Source organism: Biomphalaria glabrata, chromosome 5 (genome assembly GCF_947242115.1).
Source record: "Biomphalaria glabrata chromosome 5, xgBioGlab47.1, whole genome shotgun sequence".
In the NCBI taxonomy this organism is placed as follows: domain Eukaryota; kingdom Metazoa; phylum Mollusca; class Gastropoda; family Planorbidae; genus Biomphalaria; species Biomphalaria glabrata.
Genome location: NC_074715.1, coordinates 781,367 through 804,870, shown reverse-complemented (window position 1 = coordinate 804,870; position 23,504 = coordinate 781,367). Strand labels below are relative to the sequence as shown.

Below are 23,504 nucleotides of genomic sequence, written 5' to 3'. Positions count from 1 at the left end.
TGTATATATGTTCAAAGAGAGACAGAAATGAACTTTATATTATCACTATATTTGAAATAGGATTACAAAACTTGAATAAAGAAGTCAGAATGTTCATAAAGTTTACTTTAAAGAAACAATCATGTCAAAATATAATTTGTACTTTAAACTTACTGATTTTTAGTAGTAATATAGTATTGATGTTCCTTTTTAAATGTGGTCGCTAAGAAAATAAAATTGTACATAGGTCATTGTTTACTAATTGTACTTTTTAATGATACATTTTAAGATTTGATGAACTAAAAGCTGTTTTGGCAATTAGTATTTTAAAAAAAAAAAGGACAAGCAATGGCTGAATAGTAGCTAACACAACAGAATGCAAATGTACCTGATTCAATCAATAGATATAAAAGGAGTGACACTTTTATTTAGATAAATTATAGTTGAGGTCTGAAGCCTTATGACTTTGTTTGGGACTATTTATTGTTTGATTTGTAGGAAATAAGAAGAAAACAAATCTCTGCTTTTTTGTATATTATATTGAAATTCAAGGGCTATTGAAATTACTGTTCTTGTTTCAAATATCTGAAAAGTCAGCACCTCTAGACCATGAAAACATCACCTTCACTTATCCCTTAGCCTGTTCAACTGTTGGGACACTACACATGATCTGTAGACCATTTTCCTTTGTCTTTTGCCTGAAGTAGAATCTCTTCCAGTGACGGGGTTGTCCACTCTTTGATGTTGTCTTCCATTCACTTTCTTTGCCTTTTCTTCTTTTTCCTGGTATTGTTCCCTGAACAATTGCAGTGTAATAAAATTCACTGATAATAACAATTAAAAGTTGAGTGATTATTAAAGTTAATATCTGATGTAGAAACCAGTCAACATTTAAGAACATAAGACCTCCATCAGTATTTCAATGCACTAATGAGATTCTAGGCTGCTTTTGATCTATCTATTACTTTGTTCTGATTAGGCTCAGAAATTGCTGCTGTGGATTGTTTCAAACCTCTAATCAATATGAAATATTTAATATGTATGGGTAACATTTTCTTTCAATTTATCAATCAGGTTCAGAAACAGGTGGCTATCGATGAAGCCAAAGCGAAAACAACTGCTGAAGAAACTCAGGCTATAGCAGATGATGCTCAGCGAGACTTGAACGAGGCGCTACCTGCGCTGGAAGTTGCAGAGAAAGTAAAACATTTTTATAAATTACAGACACTCTTTCTAAACAGAAGAGAGTTATAGATTAAGCATATCCATTTGTTAATCTAGTCATGTAAGTTAATAACAGACTTAAACTCACCTAAGTCTTGATTGTCCTGGATGATTCAGGCAACATGTTCCTTGCTCCAATAGCAATAGGGAAGAAACACTTGTACCAATTGTCCTACCAGATGGAATAAGAAATGTTACTTGTTACTTTATCTTTGTGTCTTTTGGAGTATTTCATTAGGTTGTGCTTTTGTATTTTTAAGTTATGGTTGAGTGTTTTATGTATTATTATTCCATCCCATCCCAGTGGCGCTACAGCTCTGGCCTACTTCAACACATCCTTCCATTCAGATCTCTCCTGGGCCTTTCGTCTCCACGCTCTAACCCCAAATTGTTGCAAATCTGCTTCCACATCATCAATCCATCGCATTCGGGGTCTGCCTTTGGGTCGCCTGCCTTTTGTTTTTTGCCTGTATACGATTTTCGCTCCTCTGTTATCTGACATTCTTTCAAGGTGACCTGCCCAACGTAGTCTTTTCTTTTTATTTTGGTCACTATTGGTGGGTCTTCATACAATTGATATATCTCATGGTTAGTGCGTGTCATCCACCCTGTTTCATCCTGTATGGCACCATAGATTTTCCTAAGAATTTTTGTTCCCAAGTATTAAGTAAATTTTCAGATTTCTTAGTCTGTGTCCAGGTCTCACTTCCATGCATTGCTGCTGGTCTTATTATGGTTTTGTAGATTATTTTCTTGGTTTTCCTTGAAAGAATGTATTATTATTACTTGACTTTTGTATCTTCTGTCTTTCACAAAGTGTCATTACATGACAAGGTAGTTGTTCCTTCTCTGTCATTGAAAAAGGATCTCATTTTCTTTGAACTCAAAGACTGCTAGGGAAGATTATCTTCATTTTGAAAAACAAGCCGCACACATGGCATGAAAAGGTTGGATATCTTGAGAGTTGCCCACTTTGATAAAAAAAAATTTTTGTAAGAATGTTCTTTACTGATGACCATAATCTCCTTGTCTTCAATCTCATAATGCTGCCATACACGACTTCATGCCATGAGGTGCAATAATAAATAGCATTTCACAGTCATGAATGTCAATTTCATTATCTTTGTGTCTTTCTGAGTATTTTATTAGATTTAGTTTTTTTATTTGAAGATTCTGGTTCAGTGTTTTATGTATAATTGCTACCTTACTTTTGAATCTTCTATCCTGAAGGCTTTCTAAATTTAGTGATTTTACTAAAGGTGTTACTCTAGTCAAATGTGAATATTCATTTGTTATGAATCTCACTGATCTATTTTGTGTCTGTTCCAGTTTCTTAATGTTTTCTTGAGTTGAGGGGTCCCAAACAGAGGATGCATATTCTATTATTGGCCTAACAAACATTTTAGTTATGCTTAATGCTTTGTTTGATTTTTTGTTAGTTTAATCAATATGGGGATTCCATGGCAGTTTTTCATTTATCATAACACCTAAGTATTTTGCGTTTTTAGTCTGTGTTACTGGTTAACCATGAATAAGATAAGTGGAATTTATTTGTTTTAGTTTTTATAATAAGGCTCAAAAGTAAAGTAGCAATCATACATAAAACACTGAACCATAATCTTCAAATACAAAAACAAAATTTAATAAAATACTCTGAAAGACACAAAGATAAAGGCACATTCCTCGTCCCATATGCTAGGACAAATTTGTACAAACACTCCTTCTTCCCTAGTGCTATTAGAGCATGGAATGGGTTGCCTGAGCTAGCCAGGAAAACCAGTGACTTGGCAGAATTTAAGTCATTGGTTAATATGCATGACTAAATGCATGATGCGTAGGACGTAATCATCTTCTTTTTTGAAGTAATGTCTGTATTATATAAGATTAAGATTAATAAGAATGACTCTGATCTGTTATGACTCTGTGCTTTCAGGCTTTGTTAGCACTAGACAAAAATGACATTGCTGAGATACGAGTATTTACCAAACCTCCAGAACTTGTTCAGACAGTTCTAGAAGCTGTTGCCATTCTCTTAGGCAAGTAAGTGGAATAAACAAACAAAACATTAATGTTTTATACTTGGTGAACGTCTAATGACCGTGACCTTCAGTAATTCATTGCACTAAAATGTTGATTGCTTATGTAATAATGTCTTTCAGGACAGACTGGGTGAGTTGTAAAGCCATGCTGGCAGACACAAACTTCTTAAAAAAAATTTATGAATATGACAAAGAAAATGTCCCAGCTGCCAAGCTGGCTAAAGTCAGGAAATATACATCCATGCCAAGTTTTGTACCTGACGTTGTAGCCAAAGTTTCAAAGGTAACTTATTTTATTGTCAGAGGAATCATTAAATTATTTCTAAAAACTCATTAGACTGAGTCCCAAAAAGCCTGTGGAGTCTGGGAGCACATGAGGCGCCCTGACTACACTCCCCGTGGTGGAGGCTGTCCAGGCCTGAGCAAGCTTTTATAGCACAGTGCAGGACAGGCCACTGTCCTGTTGGCTCATATATCTCGCGGCTATGGCCAAATTTTGATTCACTGTGCCCCCGCTACGGGGAAGAAGAGGAAACCCTGCCTCATATTCTGTTTGACTGCCCCAGATTTGCTGATCTCCGTCTCGACAGGTCTGGGAAACCCAAAATTCTCAACCTGTATGGCGACATTTATGCACTACGCAAGACAGCAGGGTTTCTGGTCAGGGCTTTTGCAAGAGAGGATTTGAGCCTCTCAAGCCCTCACTCTAATGGAGTTTGATGATGATGATTAAACTGAATAATGAAAAAGTAAAAAGCTGGCAACACATGCATTCAATGGACAAAAAAAAAATGGAGGATCTAGATTTCACAAGATGATATCTGCCTCCAAAAACTACAACATGCTCATTTAAAATGAAACAAGATCATTATAGAAGTGGAGAAAACTGATTTAAAAATCATAGAAGCACAACTATAACTTCAAGGAGAAAACCTAGTAGAAAGAGATGATACTGTCTATATTGAAAGCATCATAAGCAAAGAGGGATGATTAACATAGATGTTTAAAATTAGATCAACTAGGCTAGTCATGTGTTTAATATTCTACAGAAGATCTGGTGTTAAAAAAAAACACAACAAAATGTGAATGTGAAATCATTTCTTTTATTTGGATCAGAGACTTGAAGAGTAACACAGTCTAACATTCACCCACAAATGTTGTACTAATAAAATGATCTGTCTGATAAGTTAAGCCCACAGTATGTCAAAACAACTCCACTTTTCATTGAATGTTGTTTTGTTTTATTTGTTTTTTTTTTCTTCTTTTTTATTTGCCAACCAGCAATCTTCTAAGCTGAAAAACAATTTCTGTATTTGGTGTGAAAAAAAAATGTCTATAGATGCATTATTGTTTTTTTTATTTAGTAGACATTATATTTTGTAATTACATTGTTTATGGAAAAGTTTCATAGTGAATGTAAATCTTAAATCATTAACTACGTATCTGAAAATATTTGTGATATAATGTTTTGAAGATTCTTATGACCACCGAGTAATGATGGAATGTTGTTTGATAAATCTATTCTTCGTCTAGGCTTGTAAAACTTTAGTCCTATGGGTTCGAGCAATTGATGTTTACTCTGCTGTAGCTAAATAAGTTGAGCCAAAGAAACAAGCGTAAGTAATTGGAAGTCAAAGGTTTAAATAATTAGCTGACAAAGCATTAAATAATTAGCAGTCAAAGCATTAAATAATTAGCAGTCAAAGCGTTGCTATTTTTTAAATCATTCTAGGTATAAGTAAAAAAATATTCAATTATATTTGTTTTCTTAGACTTATTTTAATATAACTTTAGTGGTCATTACTTAGTAAACTTTGTACTAAATCATAATGATGTCACTTTGAACATGGGATATATATAGTTTTATTACAGAAGTATATGTATAGTTGGTATATTATTATTACAAGATGTATTATCTCTTCCTAGTCAGACTGGCTGAGGCTCAAGACGTTCTCAATGAGGTTTTAAGTGTCCTCAAAGCTAAACAAGACCAACTGGCGGAAGTGGAGAAACAAATTAAAAATCTTCAGGCTGTCTTTGACAAGAGTATGGCTGAAAAAAAAAGTTTGGAAAGAAACATGGCTGTGAATGCCGCCAGATTGAAACGCTCTTCCAAACTGACAACAGCCTTAGCTGATGAACAAGTAGGTTATTTTAAAATCTATGAGAACTATTATAACATTAAAATATGATTCTTAGTCAGACTTGGCCTACTGGGCGTAGTTTTTATAATATCAAAGATAAATTGAAATGATCAAACAAAAATATCACCTTGAGGAATAAATTAACGATTTGAAAATATGTGCATTCATTCACTAAAACCATATTTCCATATTGGAGATGAGACATGCATGACACACAATCTTGGAAAGAATTGTGAGACTACAATGATTTTGTCACTTTCTTGGTGTGATTTTGTTTCATATTTCTACTTTAAAAAATATACATTTCAGTAGCTCAACTATCTTTAAATCCCAAAACAACATCTCAATCTCATGATTTCATGTTGAAATAAGAAATGGGACATTACTAAAAACTCATTTATTTCTCATCTTTATCATTGAACTATTTATTCTCTGCTCCTTGAACTATTTATTCTCTGCTCCTTGAAATATTTATTCTCTGCTCCTTGAAATATTTATTCTCTGCTCCTTGAAATATTTATTCTCTACTCCTTGAAATATTTATTCTCTGTTCTGCAAGGTTGTTAAAAGTGTTAATGGATATAAGCACTCCACTACCTAAAAAATACTTTCAATGGCTTTCAGATAGCCTCTGACAAACAGCCTCTACCCGTTAGATGTTAGATATGGGAGAATTGTTATCACTAACTGGGGAAAATGTGTAACCAGTGCCTAAACCAGTAAGCTTCAGGCAGGAGGGGCTCATTAGCCTTGGTTGACTACCCACCTAGGAGAAGGAAAACTGAATTCAAACCTCTGCTGCCTTGCGGCTATAACCAAATATGTGAAAGGCTTTGGGAGTCTATCTTGAGGAAAAATAAGGAGCAGACAAGGCAGTTTGCAGAGCCTGCGCCACCGCATTTCGCATTCTGTATCAGCAGTTGCTGTTCCTTTGGATTCATTAGCTGTGCAGAGAAATTGGAAAATAGCTGTTTGGGTTACATTGTTCCAACCATAACTAATGCCCAGGCATTCATCTCATTTCTCATTTCCATAGTTATTTTGCAACTGAAGTAGGCCATTGTATTTATTCCCTTTCTACATCATGTTTCTTATAGGTTCGCTGGGAGGAAAGTGTTGCCAACTTTGATGTACAGTTGAAAAATGTAGTAGGAGATGTTTTTATAGCAGCAGCTTGTGTAGCTTACTATGGAGCCTTTACTTCTACTTACAGGCAAAAACTTGTAGAAGGTAAGTCTAAACATCAAAAACAATGTACTTTTAAAATGTTTAGATACAGACACCCTTGAAAACTAGTACCATTAAGAGAGCAAACTGGTCGTGTGGTATGCCTTTAGAACTGTCATCAGTTTGAACCCTTCCCACTGCTGTCTGCTTTGGTTCTCAAGAAGTTTAGATTGGTACATGATAATCTTAATTTCTGAATGAATGTCCAAAACTTAAAAAACGAAACCTTTATTAATGCAATGTCTGCTTATACCATATTAACTGATTGTTTTTTGACTAGCTTAAGTCTTGTGTTGGATACATAAATACATTTTTTAGACCTTTGTAGCAGCTTTTGATTCATTTCAGTTGTAAGTTTTCCTAATCGCCCATTAATCTTGATACATGACAACTAATCATCCTCAATAAGAAAATATGAATAGTACAAAATGAATTAGGTTTTGAAAATGGTGAAGGCTGTTTCTAAAAAATGTTTATAAAATGTTTTACATGTTACGGATGTTCCTTCAGAGATAAGGATAATCTACTTTCTAGTCCAAACCTCCTGCTTTCTGCTTTTGAATTGATCATTTGAGACTGTATACCTTCCTGGCCAAACATCAAATTATACAAACTTCTTGTTCTCATAACTCTTGAAAATATTATTAGGTCTAGCTTGATTTTTCATTATTTAGTTATGCTTTACTCTCAGATATATGATTTAGTAGTTAGAAACAAAATATTTTACATCAATTATTATTAACTTAGAAGGTGCGGTGGCTGAGCGGTAAAGGGCTTGACTTCCTAACCGTTGTCCGGGGTTTGAATCCTAGTGAAGACTGGGATATTTAATTTCAGGATCCTTGGGCGCCTCTGAGTCCACCCAGCTCTAATGGGTACCTGACATTAGTTGGGGAAAAGTAAAGGCGGTTGGTCGTTGAGCTGGCCACATGACACCCTCGTTAACTGTAGGCCACAGAATCAGATGACCTTTACATCATCTGCCCTATAGACCACAAGGTCTGAAAGGGGAACTTTACTTTACTTTATTAACTTAACTGTATCTTGTATTTCTCACATTTAATTATTTGTTAAAAACTTTTAGAAATATTTATATTAAGAAAGAACATTTTTAAGAAAGTAGCATAACATAACCTAAATATTACCACAACGACCAATTGATATGACTGAAATACTCTGATGTATCTAGCATGAATACTTAGATTCATTATAAGACATTTGATTGTATTTAATAATTTGGATACAAAAACTTTTCTACAGTTTGGACTAAACGATTGATTGAGCTTCAAATACCTGCAACAGAAAATATGACTCTTGTGTCAGTCTTGGCATATATATATGAAATTCGACAATGGAATGCTGACGGTCTGCCAAGAGATGCTGTGTCAATTGAAAACGCTGTTCTTGTAACTAAAGGTCGCAGGTGGCCTTTGATGATTGACCCACAAGAACAGGTAAAGTTTCTAAGTAAACAAATAATGTTTCTAGTATGTACTTGTATTGATTAAAGCTGAGTTTTATTGTTGACACTTCTTTCAGGCCAACAGATGGATCAGAAATAGAGAGGCTCTAAATAAGCTTAAAATTATTAAATTATCAAATTCCAACTTTCTGAGAACACTGGAAGCATGCATAAGAGCAGGCTTACCTGTTTTGAAGCAAAAAGGCTTAATGATGGAGTAATGTCTCCTGACTTGTTACAACTTTACGTAATCTACCCTTGGACTCCAATATGTTTTGAGGGTTTGGTCAGTGCAACATTCAATTCATTTCTCCAACTATAACTAAAGTGCTTTACATGACAAGTAACATATCAAGCTTTAAACTCCTTTAGGTATTTGAACCTTTTATGTAACCTTATTGACTTTTTCAGTTATATATTTATAAGTAAGGTCACTTTTATCAAATTTGACATTATGAAAATGCTTCATTTCTAAGGACTTAACATGTTTCTCTATAAGAGTAGATTCAAAAATTTTGAGTTTTTTGGTGTTCCTAATTAGGTATTTGTGAAGTAAAGCTATTACTTGCTTTAATCCCAGGATTCTCAAAGAGATGCCCAGAACAGTGTTAATGCAGAGTGTTCAGATGCAAATGTATTGTAGAACAGAGAGGAAAAAAAATGTTACTGTAATCTTTTAGAACACCAATCTTGGTTGCTGAAGTTATCAAAATATATTTTGTACAAAAATAAATAGTATAGTGTTGTAGGTAACTGTGAATGAAAAAATGCGAGGCTAAAATGATAATACATAAAAGGTTAAGGATGATTTTATGGAATGCCTCCCCCCTCCCCATTTGCCAATGCTTTCAATGAATTTCTTAGTGTTGTATCTGGTCTCCTTAGTGGTTGTCTTGGAATGTTCCTGGTTTTTTTTTAATAGAGTATATGTAGTCATAACGTATTTCCAATTAGAAAATTATTTTCTGGTCAGAGCCTACTTGTTATATATAGCAGAGAACAGATCATCTTATCCTATCTTGTCTGCTTACCATATTCCTTTGTAGATTGAAATCTAGATAATGATATTTTAAACATTCTCGAATATCATTCTCATTATAACTATGTTATGGGCTGATTTATGATAATTTTTCTTTCCTTTTCTAAGGGAATGAACTAAGTTTTATGTTTAGGCTCACAATAGATTTTATTGGAAATATAAGAAAATATAAGATGGAGTTCATTTGCCCCTGAGTCCACCCAACTCTAATGGGTACCCGACTTTAGTTGTGGAATGTAAAGGCGGTTGGTCGTTGTACTGGCCACATAACACCCTGCTTGTTAACTGTTGGCCATAGAAACAGATGACCTTAACATCATCTGCCCCATAGATAGCAAGGTCTGAAAGGGGAACTTTACTTTTACTTAGCTCGTGTCTCATGTTTACAGGAAGTATTCAATGAACAGCGTTTTGGATGTAATCTTTAAAATTAAAACAAAAGTTAGTTTATCTTGTAATATTTCTAAAAGTAATGAAGTCTATTCACATGTAAAATATTTCACATGTTCCTTCAGATTTGACGGTAATTTCATCCTAACCAAACCTCTCGCTGAACTGTAGGTTATGAATCTGGTACTATTGAGACCATCGAACAACAGTCCAGTCAGCATATCACACTACCTGGCTGCCGTCAATGAAACGATAAGGAAAAATCTTAGCATGAATAATATTATAATAAATGAAATGACCATAAATAGAATCATGATGAATCAACTAGTAATTAATAAGATTATTATAAATAAAATCAGCATAAGTGAAATTATAATTGAATTAGTCATGAATGAGCTTAAAAGGGATTGGAAGGATAGAACTTGCAGTTAAAAACTAAATTTTCAAAGTGATACCCAATGTGTAGAGTTTTAGGCCAACATTCTGATTAAATAAAAGTTACTTTTTAATCTTTTTTTTTCGTTGTCTTTTTTCAGGGTGGGCGTGTGTTGATTCGCTTGGGGGATAGCGATATAGACTATGATCGAAACTTCCGTTTCTATATGACCACCAAACTTTCTAATCCACATTACTTGCCAGAAGTCTGCATCAAAGTAACAGTTATCAATTTCACAGTCACCAAGAAAGGCCTTGAAGATCAACTTCTTAGGTTGAAAATTTCTTTTTCATCTGTTTTTTTTTTAGTTACATGCATTTTATTTTAGCTCTGGCTTAATATCCAAAGCATTCTTTCAAGACTAAATTAACCAGTCGAATTGTTAAAAAGATTTTAAAAAAAATAAGATTAGTTAAACTAAATACATTACAATTTTTATTACCAAAATAAAACCTACATTTATGTAAATGTTGTTTTATTGTTTTGATTATGAAAATAGAAATAGAAATTTTTTTTTGGAATACAATCTGTTTTTAAATAGACTAATTTTCAACTAGGAACAGTAAAAATTTCAACTAGTTACATTTAAAAGGTCAGACATGAAAAGGTTGTTGTTTTTTTTTTCTTTTGGTTGTAGTGATGTTGTCAGTTTAGAGAGACCAGACTTGGAAGAACAAAGAAATGAACTCATCATGAGAATCAATGCTGATAAGAACCAGCTGAAATCTATTGAAGATAAAATTCTTAAGTTACTTTTTGAATCGGAAGGAAATATATTGGACAATGAAGAACTTATCAATACATTGAATGATTCTAAGGCAAGTATCACATAGGCCTTGAAATGTGAGAGTTTCACATGTGTGAGTTTCACTTGTTTCCATTGGTAATGTGGGTGTTTATGACCATTAAAGCATCAATCAAATGTCCCAAGCACATCTTGAGGATCTCTCATTCCTTATATCTCTCGGCAGAAGTAACACAGCACTAAAATAATTTTTTTTATAATTCCGCTAGCAGAGTTTAATATGTAATAATGATCATATAATTATAATGTGATTTAGAAAACAAAGATGTAGAAGACTAGAAATCAAACAGAAAAAATACCATTATGTTTTATTAGACTTGGTTCAAGAAAAAACAATGTTCATAAAGTTAAACAAAATTCTAAGATTAAAAATGGGTCTAACAATGTTACCAGAAAATTATATCATGAGGGTGTCTACCAATAAATTTTACTGCTATTGGGAAAAAATTGGTTTTAGTTGCCAATTTAAAGTAAAAACATCAAGTAACAGTGTAGATACACTTGTTGAAATAAGGTCAGATGTAAAATGTATAGCAGACATGTATTAACTAGTTTTTAATTCTGATCAACTTAAAGAAAAATATTGAATGGTTTCTTAACAGGTCACCTCAGCAGTTATCAAAGACTTACTGTTACGTTTTCATATTGGATGAGACTCTTTAGACATGTAAACGACAAATCACGGTTTATAAATACTTTAATCTTTATTAACACTGAAAACACTTTCTTGTTCATAGTCCTCCATTTCGGTTCCTCTCCCCTTTCAACACGCAATCGCACCATTTCACATTCACACTAAGATGCGCACGTAACACCCCCCCTGTTTAACAAGTTCGATGCACATCGAACGTCCAAAATACAAATCACTGAATATATTATCAGACTATTCCAAGTTAAAACAAATCGGTAACATATAAAAACTATAATGTAATAATTACACAAAATCAAACACAATGTCATGTTAATACCAATACAATTCCAACATGAAATAACAATTATATTCATCACAATAATAACTGTTATTATGAGCAATTGAAACCACTTCTGTTAACATATATCTATAAGTAATCATATTTCTATTAATACAACTCCCCACTCATAATTTTATGCCTGTACAAACACCATCATTCCAGTCGCAATCAAATAGTTAACAAACAAGGTCTATCTTGCTCCATGTATATTGTAGCCTCAACAACATGACCCATTTATAACTAACAACACTCCTCATAGGATACCATAGCTTTAATCCAATGCTATTTACGTCTTAGTATCATCAGGCCTATATAATAATTCCAGTCTTGACGTTTCTTTTTATGTATTTCTACCACATCATTTCGATAATTTTCTTACAAATGTAATTTTAATAGAATAATTATAATCCAACCGAACCACACATAATTAAATACATTGTGCAACATATACGTATCTACTTTCCAGTATTTATACTCTTACATTTCCTATGTAGCCTTTACAAACTTCTATAATGTAGTATCCTTAACCTATATGTATATGTAACAAATATATTTACTTCATTACACATATATTTATTCATTGTAGAATAGAACAATAATTAGTGTCCATCAGTCCTACCTTTTCTAATCATATCTATATAATTCTAACATTATTGACATGCCATCCTTTCCGCTTCCCTCCTTTGCAATGATGTCCCATTGTGATCCTACTACCGAATGATCTAGCTGTACTGTTTTCTAGGCTGCTAATATCCCTCTCTTTTCTCGTATACGCCTCTCCACTATTGTACCTTGATTCCTTAATTCTAATTAACTGTTGACACTGTCTTCTAATATGCCCCCTTCTCCCACAATTAAAGCATAAGATGTATGGACTTGTACGTCTATATGTGGGTTTAAATCGCTTTCCCTGTACTTCTGATTGCCTTACTTTACTTTGATTTGGACCCATTCCTATTGCATTGCTTTCTACCTTATCTGTTAATTCTTTCTTCTCGTGCTCTCTGCTACCCATGTCATCTGATGTATGAGATCTTATGTCTTCTTCCACATCCCCATTTCTACCTCGCGTAAACTTTATCCCATAATATTTCTTCCAATTCTCAATCTCCCTTACTGAACATATTTTCACCCCATGAATATTCCCAATAATTAAATCTATCTCACCCTGATCTACAACACAAGCTTCCACTGTCCCCTTAAAATACGGTGTGTCTATACTAACTTTAGCAATCGGTAATTGTACAATATTCCCATTAAACATAACACACTTCCTAGATTCGCCTGTATATTCATGGTCTTCCACTAAATCCTTATTCACTCCAATAATAGTGCTCCCTGTATCCCTGATGGTCTTGGCTGCCTTGTTCCCTACGAATGTCTGAAAAATCTCCAATGTTCCAGTATCAGATGACAATGATAAGCCTTGCTCTATTCTACCTTTCTCCCAGTCCTTTCTTTCCTGTCTGTTTCCTTGATATCTTCCGTTGCGGCTATCATTTTGTCTTTCATATGTACCACTTCTATACTGTCTATCCTGTGTCTCCCTTGTTCTGTGAGAGTTATTCTGTGTCTCACATGTTCTGTTAAAGGCAACTATTTCTTCTATATCACTGCCTCTAGATAATTTCTTCTCGGGATGAGCCACTTTATAAGCCCTTATCAGTCTTACTATGTCTTCTATGGATTTCGGTTTCCTCTCCAACAGAAATATTTTTAATTCCTCCTGACACTCGTACATCACTTTGTCCAGCATGAGAAATGTCTTAAGACTGTCAAAGGTTTTTTCTACCTCAGCAGTTTCTATCCAGTTATCGAAATGGCTGCTCATTTTGTCCAGGAAGGTCTGCGGGTCATCCTCTGGTTCTATCTCACAATTAACAAACTGTTGGCGATAGAAAGCTTCTGTTTTCCCGAAAGTTCGAAGTAGTTGTTCTTTCACAATGCTGTAGTTACCCTGGTTCATACATATTTTTGAGGGCACCTCCGCTGTAAATGATCTCGACAATAAGAATGTCCATTTGTCTTCAGGGTATTCCAATTCTCTCATTTCTATTTCGAACTTCTTCAAAAAAATGTCTATGTCCATTTTGTCTTCGTTGAATATCAAACCTTTATATTTTGCCAGTTTATTCCCTGTAGAGTCACTCTTTCTTTTATCATTCTCTTTTCCTTGGTCTGTTTTTAACTTTTTCTCTGCTGTCTCTTTTTCAAACGCTAATCTTTCTCTTTCAATGGCGACTAATTCGTTTTTCTTCTCCTTTTCAATGGCTATCTTTTCCCTTTCTCTTTTGTCCTCCTTGTCTAATCTTTCCTTTTCTTTTTCTCTTTCTCTTTTGTCCTCCATGTCTAATCTCTCCTTTTCTTTTTCTCTTTCCATCGCTAATCTCTCCTTTTCTTTTTCTCTTTCCATCGCTAATCTCTCCTTTTCTTTTTCTCTTTCCATTGCTAATCTCTCCTTTTCTTTTTCTCTTTCCATCGCTAATCTCTCCTTTTCTTTTTCTCTTTCCATTGCTAATCTCTCCCTCTCCATCAACCTTTCTTGTACGTACTTTCTTAGTTCTGCCCCTTCCAGCTCCAACAACCTTCCCTCTTCTTTCAACGCTGCTACCTCAGCCTTGTCCGCCATTTTCTATTAATATTAATCAAATTGAATAGTATCCTGTCACTAGATCTAGACTATATAATATGATATCTCTACTGTCTGTTGACAGGAGATCAACTGTGTATAAAGGACTACGTAGGTTTTACCTTTGCGTTGGGCGCCACTTGTTACGTTTTCATATTGGATGAGACTCTTTAGACATGTAAACGACAAATCACGGTTTATAAATACTTTAATCTTTATTAACACTGAAAACACTTTCTTGTTCATAGTCCTCCATTTCGGTTCCTCTCCCCTTTCAACACGCAATCGCACCATTTCACATTCACACTAAGATGCGCACGTAACACTTACATTGAATTGTTTCTTGACAGGTCACCTCAGCAGTTATCAAAGACTTACATTGAATTGTTTCTTGACAGGTCACCTCAACAGTTATCAAACAAAGACTTGCTGAATCCGAGACAACAGAAGAAAAGATCAGTGTGGCCCAGGAGAAATATCGCTGTGTTGCTGAGAGGGGTTCGGTTATGTACTTTGTGGTGTCTGACATGGGGGAAGTAGATCCCATGTATCAATTCTCTCTCAAGTATTTTAAACAGGTAAAGGAATGGATAAGCCAATAAAATCATCACATTAGTATGTGTAATTTACATTCCTAAACCAATAAGTATTGATCTTAGTACCCAAAGTTGGTCTCTTTCAAATTGTAGTGGGCCCATGCATAAATGTAAAATTTTTAACTTTACCCATATTTACTTCATATACATTTTGCAAGTATTTAAAAAGGATATTGTTATAAATGAACTTATTGATATGGGTAAGGTTAGATGTGCATATGACACGCTCACACAGGTGACAGAAGCCATCTACTGCTAGCATTAAACCAGGATGAGGGATGGCCCTTCAGGAACACTCTACTTGAAAATAGGTTGTGATGTGGTCATGTGCTTTGTCTAAAAAAGGTCTGGGGACATTCTGTCATTTCCTAGAAGGCCTTCATTGGCCCTTTATAAAGAGAAGAGGTGGCAGAGTCAAGATAGTCTGGTAGAGTCCAGGTTCAGTTCAGTTCTGGACAAAACAGATAATCTAGTATGATTCAATTAAGTAGAGCAGTACCTTTTTGTAAGGTTCTCTACAGTGAAGTGCTTGTGCAGTCTTTCAAACTTCCAACTGTACAGTATTTGACATAGTTTATTAGAGTTGATAAAGTACCCGGCAATCTGAGTCCAGTGTTTCCAGGCAGCCAGATAGATAGTCATAACAATAAAAACAGATAATTTACTCATGTATAAGCACATGTGTTTTTTTCTCATATTCTTTGACAATCAGTCTATGTCTTATCCAAAATATCCATTATTTACAGTTAAAGTTTGAAATACAGTGTCATTATTAACTAATTTAGAAAATTCATTTTAAAATGTTTAGCTTCTTTGTGTATTGTGTTGCTGATGGGCAGAACCACTTTAAACATTACCCCTGTAAGCCGATTATAATAATAATCTTTATTATCCATGAATGCTTTGCTAGATGGTATATTAGATGACAATGACGGTATATTAGATGATAATGACGCCAACCTGCAACAAATTTTAGCACTGCAGCTATGGTTCTTGACAAGGCTAGATGGGATTCTTCTGTAAAATCCATATTGTTTCTTTGTGATTAAAAGAATGAATTACAAGGTGTCAACATTTTTGTCATCTGTGCTTCTGTAATAAATTGGTAGGGTTCGAAAACAGGACTAGGCAGTAGTCAAAAGGACCAAGGAGCCATCTGTATGAGTATGAAGTAGAAATTAGTTTGGTGTATTTTTTAGAAAATCTGAAACAAATTTGAAAAATGAAATGATGCTAGAATAGAGTAGTTTTCTCCCCTACACCCACATTACTAATAAAATAAAAAAAACTCTCCCTCCCCCATCATCTGATTGTCTGAGTTTAATTTGAATTTTAGCCTTTATTTTTCCAATGTTTCAAATGCTTAGGATTTAGTCAGAAACATCTTAACCATTTTATTATTTTAAAATTTTATTCAGCTATTTAACAATACAATCTCAACCAGTGAGAAGTCCGATGACCTTCAAACACGACTGGACATTTGCTTAGGAGAGACTACAGTATGTATTTACAAGAATGTTTCTAGATAATTCTTGTATTGTTACCTGCATTTGTCTCATGGTTTCAGTAATATTGACATTACTGGAATTGGTGTAATGCAAAAAAAGCACTCCACTGCCTATAAAATGCTTCCAAAGGCATGCGTCTCAAATAGCCTCTGACAACTAGTCCAACTCAGATATTGGATCCGGCTTGAACTGTTATCTGTAAAGAAGAGCACTGGTGCTTTAACAAGTAATCTTCAGGCAGGAAGGGGCTCCTTAGCTTGCTGGCTACCCACCTAGGAGAAGGAAAACTCTAATTCAAATCTCTACTCATTGCAGCTATATCCAAACATGGGGAAAGTTTTCAGGAGTCAACCCTGAAGAAAAATCAAGAGCCAGTGACCCTTGGGCAGCTTACAGTGCTACACCCTGGCAGAGTCTGGGATGCCGATAAAATTTACTCCTTAACTTTATTGGCATTAACCTTCATTTGGATAGATCAGCTGGTTGGGAGGGGTGGGGGGGAGGACTGCTGCGTGTGTGACATGGTTCCAATCATAGCCTATGTATTCATCTCAATTACATGAGACCAATAGTTGTTTCATGACTGAAGGAGGCCATAAAATAATCAAATGTATCTCATAGTGCCTGTCGCGTAGTATAGACAAGTGTCTACTTCTTTCTCCTAACTCTGTTTTTTTTATTTCCTCTACTCGTAGTACGTGTCTTGTATTTTTTTTGTTTTGAATTGTTTTGCTACGTCACAAAGTCCGGTGACATCTATCGGTCATTCTTTGTCATGAGGCAGTTCACCCTCTGAATTTGATTGTAACGGACGGTGTGTTGGCCCGTAAAACGTTATTTGTCTGTACCAGTTTCTCAGACTTATTATTCAGTTGAATTATTGAGACCCCTGTTTAGGGTGAGTTATTCGTTTGAGATATCTATTATTGTATGTTGTATGAGGTTGTCACTATTTCTATTTTTAGTGTAGAAGTTGAGAGTATTGTGTTTATTTCGTTTATAGGGTGCCAGTGTTGGAGTTGTGGGCGTCGCTTGCCGTCTCAGAAATACATATTGCAGTTTTTTTCATTGTCATTGTCAAACTTTACTATTACCGAGGTTGGCAGTGTTGTGACGCCAGTCGGTCAGAGTCTGGTGGACCATAAAGCCAGGGTGACAAGTTAATAGCCGTAGCAAAGGTGCTTAAATTAATTATTGTATAATATCTTTATATATACCTATTATATATATATATATATATCTAATATATATACTGTCTATTTGTCATCCTCATTGTACATACACATATATGTTTCATACAATTAAATTCATTTATTTTTGTTGTTATTTAAACTATTCACCTAGTTGTTTACTGTATGTACGACTGTCTGTGAGTGATGTTCTTGTCAGGTTGAACCCACGGGACCTTAACAGTATACAGCTAGTTAAAAACGCAAATAAATCCTAAACCTGACATAAATAAATAATAGTACACTTGTATGGAGTAGTGATTTTCTGTGACCTCGGCTGTGTATCGATGATTAGCCTCTTTATGCAGAAGAGAAGTTACAAAGGGAGGATTATAAATTTCAAGAGATGTAAAATGCTGAATGCCAGTAGTATATGGTTTTGTGGGTCATGCTTTATTTTAAATATATCTCATAGTGCCTCTAGTATATCTTGTTTTGTGGTCATGCTTTATTTTGTAGTATGCTTGGTCCCCTTTCACATCCTTCAGATGCAGATGATGCAAAGGTCATCTGTTTCTATTACTGATGGTTAGTTAACAAGGGTGTTATGAAGCTAGCCTTTCCTTAGCTAATGTCAAGTACCCATTAATTATATTGTAAATCTTAAAGAATTCATTAACTAAATTAACTTTGATCTTACTTACAGATTAATGTGACATGTGAAATGAGATATTCCTCTAGTGGTTGCTTTGATTTTCTTTCAGAGGTCTCTTTGAAAAACACTAGCTTGTATTTTCATTTTTGCTTTGCTCAGAGATTATGAAAACTGAAGGGGAAATAACTCCCTTGGAGTGGAATTTTTTTCTCCGTGGATCTATTGGAGGTATAGAGAAGGTATTAGACATTTTGGTTATTATTTCTCTTCTTCTCTTATTTCAACTTCATTTATTTTAGGAAATGCCTTCACAGAAATGAAATGACTTTCTAGAGATCCTAGAGATATATAAATATGTTATTATTTTATTATATACATTAGGAATAAAAAGTTTTAAATAATAGTACACTTGTATGGAGTTGTGATTTTCTGTGACCTCAGCTGTGTATTGATGATTAGCCTCTTTATGCAGAAGAGAAGTTACAAAGGGAGGATTATAAGTTTCAAGAGATGTAAAATGCTGAATGCCACAGAATTTTCTGTACATCTTAAAGAATGTAGCTTATTCAAATCAATTAGATTTGAGAGTTTAAATTTATATAACCATTGAGAATCAACACACTTTGTCACCACTGACAACTTGACATATTTATGGATTATTTAGAATCTCACTGAAAGACTTAGACTTAGGTCCTCCCGCACCGTTCGGCGCATTGGGCGGCAAGCTGTCTCCATAAAGATCTGTCACTGGCAATGTCTGAAGCCTCCTCCCACCTGGTGTCCACTGTTCTGAGGTCCCTGTTTGCGCTTTCCTCGTTTTGGCTTCCATGTTATCACAACTCTTGGTGTGCGTAATTCATTTTGACGTAGAACATGTCCCACAAACCTCATGCGACGCTCAGTCACAACCTCACTAAGTGTTCGACTCCCAGTTCGGCATAGGATTTCCTTGTTTAAGACCCGATCTGTGTAACTGACTCCCTGAAAGAGGAAGGTTAAACAATTATAGAACACACAACTTCTATCAAAATAAAAACTTTTTTTCTTTTTTTGTAATTAAAAGCCATTACATTTTCTACAGCAAAATGTCCCCAAACCAGAAAACACAACGTGGCTTCCATTAAATGTTTGGAAAATGGCCTGCGAGATGAGTGACACATTTGAAGACTTCCGTTACATCCATTATGATTTGGATAAAACACCTGTATGGATAAGACTGGATGAAGGCCCTGAGGTAATAATAATGGTAACAAAATGCATTACCCATATAAAAAAATATTAAAACAATCAGTCTCAATCAAACTGAAGGCTACATATCTTAATAATTAGGACATCTTCAAAAAAGATTGTTTCATTCTTTGAAATCTGTCTCTTTAATCTATTTGTACATAATAATGAGAGACTTAACTCTGCAAAGGCATTGTTTTTCTGGCTGATTCAGGCATCCCATTTCAGGCATAGGAAATAAATAGCACTTTTTAGAATTTGTCCTAGCATTTGGAATGAGAAATATGCCTTAATCACTTGTCTTATATTAAATTGTTTTATTGTGGTTCTAAATTATACAAAATATTTTACAGTTTGTGGCATAGTAACCATGGCACAAATGGGTTCCGTGAGCCCAGTCTCATTACCAATAGGGGCCCACAACAGCTCTTAAAAAAAAAGAATGTGTTTTGATGTTTTGAATTCTTACATTATTTTATTTCCCATTAATTCTGTGATTATAATTTTTAAATTGTCTGCAGTATATTGCAATTTGATAAAGAAACTGATGGGGCCTCCATACAGGATGACTAAATTTAGTTTTGTCATTCTAGATTCATTGTTTTAATACTGTGCCCAAGAGACTCTTGCTACCCCTTCTGTTTACTCTGTTATGCTAGCCAAACACATTTTCTGTAATAGTATGTAGCCTGGTGAGCCAATACACAAAAAGCGATGAACAATCAAAATAAGCACTATATTTCTTATGGTCCTAAAGAATTCACATTAGTCTGAACACATTTGGATGAACCTATAATAAAAATCTGTCGTTGAAATCATTAATGTATACTGTGTACAGCTCTCTGTATTTTAGTTTACGTGTTACTGAATTAGACTCAGATGGCGAGTCCAGTCACATTTATTGACTACAAAATCACTCACGAAGCTCTATTGCTATCTTAAAAAGCTGAACACATGGACCAAATGAAGATCGTAAAATAAAGAGCAGATAGTTGCTATCTTTGCACCAAAAATGCAACAGCTTTTGTTGAACCTTATGATGATAATATTCATGAGGTCGAAATGCATTTTATTGATTAAGCCAGTTACCTGATGAAAAAACAACCGCAAAAGTGCAAACATAAAAAAAAAAACAAAAGCAGAAGATGCAGATTAAGGAGACGCCCACAAAAATTCAGACTTAACAAACAACCTGCAAGCTTGCAGACAAAAGAAACAAGCATGAAGATTAAGACAAGAAACAATTAGCAGAAAATGCAGACATAAGAAAAACACCTTGAAGATACAGACATGAGGAACAACAGGCAGAAGATGCAGACATAAACCTTTAAATTCAAGAGTGTAAATTTGAGCCTCCAACTAGGAACAATTAAGTGACTTGGCATCTTTCACACAAAAATTGTAGTGCTTGTGACAATAACAAAACAATAGTGCCTTGTGACAAAAATAAAGTTTTTTATTTCACTTTCTCTAGTGGGTATTCCCATTTTACATAATGATTTATCAATCTATGTAAGCAATGGACATAAAGTTTATACAATAACTGTTGGAAATAAAGAAAATGAACAAGATAACAATTATTTTGGTGTATGATTAGTTTAGTTCTTTCCTTGTAAATCCTAGGCACAATTTGAACCGAAGGGGGTCTGGGGTGAAGGTTATGAAAATGATTTAATGTATCAGTTGTTGTTGTTATGTAAACATGTGCTTGTAACTATCCATAAGAATGTGTTCAGCAAATATTAGAGATGTGTGTTGTGTAGTCATTCAGTGTATTTTGACTCTATTGTACTATTATGCTCCTAACAGGAGGCAAGAGAAAAAAGTGTTTTTCTTTACAATAACTGTTACAGAATTTTAAAAAGGCTCATTTTATTAGCAAGGATGTATTTTATATTCAGCTTGACTTGGGCCATTAGGTCTAGGTTTTACAATGTTATAAATGCAAGAAGCTTGTGAAAGTTTCTGCGTTTTAAAATTGTATAGATTATAACTGAGAAAGCATGATTTTTTTTATATCAAAAACTTTAGGTTCCAGCCAATCCTCCTCCGGAGCGCTATCTCTATGCTGTCTTGGATCCCCCTGAATATAACGATGGTGATCTGCCTCTTCCAGATAGAGTTAATGGAAATTGGAATGATCGCCTGACAGCTTTTCAAAAATTAATGTTTGTTAAAGTTTTCCGTGAGGAAAGGGTGAGTTTTCAATTAAAAGTTTTGTTGTGTGCCCAAATGAAAGAGCATCATACTCACGTCTTACAAACCAGTACATAGACCTACTATTCTAACGGTGAAACTGGCAAATGGGATCAAAGGATCTTGCACCATAGCCTTAAGTTTTCTTACCTTGGTCATAGTTTAAATATTAGATCTATGTTCTGCGGCACAGGTTCTCTGTAAAATCACATCACATCTTAGATCCCTGGGTTAGGGCAGTCAAATGGATAATCTAGATCTATGGCCTGCTAACCAAACTCCTTCCCAGTTAAAGGCTCATTCTGGCTTTTTACAATATGATGAATTAAAAACAATGCTTACACTCACAATGTTCAAATGTTTAAAAGGAGTTGATATTCTCTGTAACATGAATTAACTTAATGTTGAGGTAGAAAGACTAATGGAATAGATCTAGATCTAGATTAATCTAAATTGATACCAGGGTTATCCTTCAATGCTAATAGATATCTTGGGGCTATTGAGATTGTTGATTCATTGAAAATGATAGAAAAAAGTAGCAGTTAGGATCAAAATAATCTTCTAACTATAAAGCACTGTGTGTAAATTTTTTTCAACAAAGATATTTTTCTTGGGTTTTATGTGAAAAAAAATTAATTATATCCTTTTTGGATTTATTGTTAACTTTTATATTATGTCAGTTCTGTTTTTATCCTAGACAACATTTGCAGTGACAGAGTTTGTTTCTGAATGTTTAGGGAAACAATTTGTTGAAAGTCCTCCTGTCACATTGCCAGAACTTTATGAAAGTATCTAAGACTACTCCACTGGTCTTCGTTCTTTCTCCAGGATCAGATCCAATGACATCATTTCTACGTTTTGCTAAAGATATGGGAGTTCATGAAAAGTAAATACTGACATTTTTTCAATAAATATATTCATTAAATTATTTTTCTACCATAAATGTCTTCTTTAACTTAAGCTAAATTCTATGGGAATTTAAATATGATTGTTATGGAAAAGAGAAACATAAAGCTTACATGGAGAAACTGCTGCCATTTTTTGTGACATCTTTTTTGTCTGGTGTCAGTCTGCTGCCCTTTCATATCAGTTAGTTACTTCTTGAAAATTAAGTTTTAACCAAAACAATTAGCTTCTCTACAACATAGGGAACTAGATTTCTTTGTAACACTAGCTTTTAATACAAGTAGATCTACATCATCTCATTCACAAAGTCAAGGCTCTAACTCTAGTTAGACAGAGAGTTTCTTATTACAGTGTTCCCCCTGCTTCCTCATTTTCCAAGAGTTTCTGAAATCTCCTCAAATTTACCCATATGACTGAAACAGCTCAGCTTTGTCTTTTCACATTATAGACTTGAGAAGTTCCTCCTTTTTTTTGTCATCCAGAGTGTTGACTTGTAAGAGTAAAAACCCAGCATTTTTCTGTAGCATTTATTTGAATTTTTTCTGTCTGTGTTCAGTATCCAACTTTCACAACCATGTGGGGGTTTAGAGACCACTAGAGAAGAATGCAGTTTTAATTTGGTTGGAAGCTGTTACTTTTCCAGATTCTCTAGTTTGCTCATGATAGCAAATGCCAAGCTTAAAAGGGTTTTTATTTCTTATTGATTTGAAGTCCATCTCTTCCAATGTTTGACCATAGGTATTTAAATGAGTCAACTTCTTCTAATGTTAGTTCGTTCGACTGTACCCCAACATCCGCAACATCTCATATCTCCAGCACAAACTAGTATTTTGAATTTATTAGCACTGATTTCCATGCAGACTGCTCTAGTATACAGTTTTGAAGTAATATCTTGTTTCTGG

The 23,504-nt window shown here is 34.4% G+C and overlaps 1 pseudogene; it reads left to right on the top strand.

Moving 5' to 3' along the window:
* LOC106060745 (dynein axonemal heavy chain 6-like) overlaps positions 1 to 23,504 on the top strand; it is an 83,888-nt pseudogene that overhangs the window by 38,074 nt on the left and 22,310 nt on the right.